Source organism: Solanum tuberosum, unplaced genomic scaffold (genome assembly GCF_000226075.1).
Source record: "Solanum tuberosum cultivar DM 1-3 516 R44 unplaced genomic scaffold, SolTub_3.0 scf00154, whole genome shotgun sequence".
Lineage (NCBI taxonomy): Eukaryota > Viridiplantae > Streptophyta > Magnoliopsida > Solanales > Solanaceae > Solanum > Solanum tuberosum.
This window is the reverse complement of record NW_006239079.1, coordinates 961,060-965,526: the sequence shown is the minus strand read 5'-3', so window position 1 is coordinate 965,526 and position 4,467 is coordinate 961,060.

Sequence of the window (4,467 nt, the reverse complement as noted above, 5' to 3'; positions counted from 1 at the left end):
TTTACAAGTAAATTATTATGTACTATGTGTTAGTTTACCTGAAACAACTATTGCTTTAACCACATGATGTTGGTTGATCTTAGTAGATACTTTTACAACTATTCGATTTGACATTACATCTTAGTATGATCGTGAAAAATAATAGAGGCTATGATTCCAAAAGCCTCTATGTAGTGTGTTATGCTTGGTGAGTTTTGTCATCTAGATAAGTGATTTTCTTTTTTCCTTGCTATGTGAATTCCAATATCCATTTGCACACGGAATTAGAACAAATGAGCATGTTTATTATTATTACAGTACACATGTTATTCTGTGTTACTAAGCTCCTGTTAAAGCTAATTTAGTTAGTTTTTCTTATATGGATTTCTACTGTAGTACATTTCATTTTATGTGAAAAACAAAGTACACCAAGAGCTAACAAGTTGTAATAAATAAAAATGATCCTCTGTTCCCTGAAGTTTCATTTTGCATGTTTAGAAATGTTCACAAATATTGTATTCTTGATGAAGAAGATGTTCTATAGACATTACTATAATCGAGGCACTAAGAAGTTACAATATTAAGACGTAAAGCAGGGACAGTACACAAAGAGCTAGCAAGTTGTACATAAATAAAAATGATCCTCTGTTCCCTGAAATTTCACTTTGCATATTTAGAAATGTTCACAAATACAGTATTCTTGACGAAGAAGATGTACAATAGACATTACTATAATTGAGGCGCTAAGAAGTTATAATATTAAGTAAAGAAGGGATGTAATTATGTCAACTTAAAAAATAGAAATGTAAAGCTGTAATGTAATGTTAACAAAACTATATGTTATGGTGCAGGCCTCCGTTAGCTCTAAGATCTTAAACTTGACATTACATACATGACAGATCGTACGAATTATAAATCAAAGTCACTTGGAAGATGTTTTTGTCGTTATTTATTTGTCCGTTGGTATGCTCATCTCTTACTCAATTTTATATATATTGGATAGTTTGATTGATGCCCTAAAATGTTTTATGATAGTGCTTTCTGAAATATCTTATCGTAGCACTTTCTAGCTGGTCTGCTTGATTACAAGGTAGTCATTTTTTCTTTTGTTGAATCTTAGTAGTTGTAGACTTCCATTGAAAGATGAAAATTCACAAATTGAATATTTTCTACTTTATGTGCTTTTTGTCTTTAATTTCAAGCTTTTCTGTTACATGATCAATCCTATTAGTTTTGTTCATTACTAAAATGAATCGAATCCTATCAAATATTTCTATTTCTCCTTTGAATTACTTGTATATATCCTATGAATTTCATTTCGCACCAGAAACTATTCTAGGAGAAGTTCGAATCCGTTCCGTTCAAAAATTGATTGGTCTTGGTTTGAAATGGTTTACGCGTTACTGGTTCCCGGAAGAGTTAATATCTCCATTAGCTAAACCCTTTCTTACCCTGCCTTTGGATTCGTATTTTGTTCGTACACAATCAACGGAGGCCTTCCCGACATATGTTGCAACGTCTCCAATAGCATGCTCTTACTTCGTCTTTCCCTTAATAAGTCATCAAATTTGGTGCTTTTTGATCCCCAGTTGCTATGGGGAACAAAGGAGATTAACGGTAAAAGAAAAAGAAAAAACCTAGAAAATCAGATAGTAACTTTGCATATGACAGCTTAATTAGAACCTAATAGTACTGGAGAGTTAAATATGTAACCAATTGTTAAATATAAGTAATAACTGCCAATATAAAGAATAACACAAAATAAGCAATTCTACTTCAAGTCCATTTCCTTTTTATTTCTCTCTATATATGATCTCTGCCTTCTAATTTTAATTTGCAGTTTTTTTGTGGTAATTGCCAAAGCAATTGCTATGTTCATTGCTTTGATGTGTGGATGGCAAACAATAAAGTATTTGACTAATTAATTCTTGATTTTCATCACCTTCTGCAATTATCTTTTCCAGAAAAGCGCTTTCTAGGTATACTCTTAACAGATGTGTTGATATTTGACTCACGCGCAGAGGATGTTGAGCTTAAGCACGTCTAATGGAATTACTTCATGCTTCTACAGGTACTGTCATCTGTTGTCACAAACTGCAAGAAGCAATTATGCACGCACTGCTTCTCTTCTATAATACTCACTAATATTTATTTTTAACTTTCTTCTTAATTTCATTTTCTTTTAGTTGATTGGTGTTTACCTTCTTCGGGAAGGTATTTCAAAACTTTTCCTTATATTGTTTTCAAAATAATAAAGAAGTTTGATGACTTTAATGTTCTTGTGATGAATTAGAAACTGTACAAAACAATATCAATGATTTTGAGTATTTTGTCCAAGTGATATATTTATATCTTTTTCATATTGTAGTTAAAAAGTATTGTACTATCAAAGATGTTTATAGAAGTTATTGTTGATGGTTACGACTACTTCACACATATAAATGAAAGTGACATGTTCCACTTTCATTTAAATCCAATTCCATCCACAAAGTTAAATGGAATTGTATATTATCTCTACTTTTTTTGGTGTAAACAACTTTGTATAGATGATATAGATCAGATTATAGATTTGATAGGAAATCTGTAATTATCCCTTTTTGGAGGTAGCCATCGTTAAGAATTCAACCTTACCAGTTTTTTTAAAAAAAAGATATGCTCCACCCATGTTGATACATAAGATAATTATTTTTAATGAATTTTCTCAGTGATACTTGACTATCAAGTTCAATTATATGATTCTCATGATTTTGCCTCGGGGTTTCATAAATTTCTTTCTTCCAAGAAGGAAAATTAATTGCTTGATATGCTGAAGTCTAACCTTTTCATTTCAGATGATTGAAAGTATGTGGAATAAATAGCTCTGAACTAATCTATAAATGGTAAGAAAACGATCTTTGAGGTCTGTACATTTGCTTAAAGGTTAAATCTTCTTATATATATAAATATATGAGAGAGACATAATTTGAAAGGCTCATCTTACTATTTTCACATTATGCAGGTTATAGTAAAATATGCTGCTTTTGTAAAATGCTTGACCAAGAGGATTATGACACTATGTGGAGTTATCATTGTCATGTGTCTCTTTTTTAGCTCCGTTGGACCTCTAAAGCTTTATATTACTGAGATGGATATTTATGTTCTAAGGAAACAGAAAAATGATCAACGATGGAGCTTCAGAGATCTTGGATGGATTTTGTGTCTATCTATGTATGCCTAAAAATGTGTTCTTTAGTGTAAACCTATGTTTTTTGGATTCTTCAAAATTGTCTTAAACAAAAATGTCTAAGGGATATGTTTCAGATTTGTCAAAAGTAGTGTATTTTTGAAAAATTCAACACGGATGAAAAGTGAAGAATTTGCGGAACTAAGGTGTAAACTGAAGTACACATCAAGCAATTTACTTATATATAGAATTTGCTATCGTTATATTAAGATATACGAGCTATGCAAATTTAACTTTTATGTTTTCTCCATGTGTTACATTTTCATTCTTCCAATTTTTACAAGTTATCCTTCATCACTATATAACTATGCAAAACATCTTTAAATGATAACATATCGAAAATATAGATGTTGGGCCCGTGCTAAGCACGGGCCTTGCCCATCTAGTATATTACTATATAAGAAGAGGGAATAACAAAGCACCACAAGTCAACATATGTTCCAATAAGAAGAGGGAATAACCAATATATTTATAAAAAGAAATGACATATAAAATAAAATGGAGAGAGTATTAGTTTTTGAAAATGGAAAAGGACAAAACACATATAAAATTAAAAGACATATAAAAAAAAGTTGGTTTAACTCTCAAACATAAAAAGTAACATATGTTATTAAAAACTTTAATAAAAAGTACTATAATTTACAATAAATAATAACTTAAAATATCTACAAGACAACAAAAAAAAGACTAATTTTTATACTGCTTGTGTCACATAAATTAGGATTGGGATGATTTTAAAATTTTAATTTTGGTTATACATTATAAAATAGCCGAAAAATTGAATGATATAATTTTTAAAAAAATAACCAAATGAATCGTCCTATCGATAACCCTAATGCTACTTCTACTCTGTTTATTTTTACTTAAATTTAGAAAGATATGCTTCATTTCTACCCTCAATCTTATCGCTACATTTATTTGCTATTTAAAATTGAAATTAAAAAGACAAATGACAAATAAGTTTCTATATTAGCTCACTTATGAGCAAAATATATTATAACAATCTTTACTATTTTTATAACAATACATAAACTATACTCCCTCCGTCCCATATTAGATGGGCACTTCCAACTTTACACGGTGATTAAGAAATCATTAATACATTGGAAGACTTCACCATTTTGCCCTTTCTTTATATCAATGCACATTGAAATGAGTTACAAAAAATACACATACAATATAGGAATGGTCATATTAATTGTAGGGGTAAAATGGAAAAGAATTAATTAATTCTATCCTAATTTAATAAGAGCTCAAATAATATG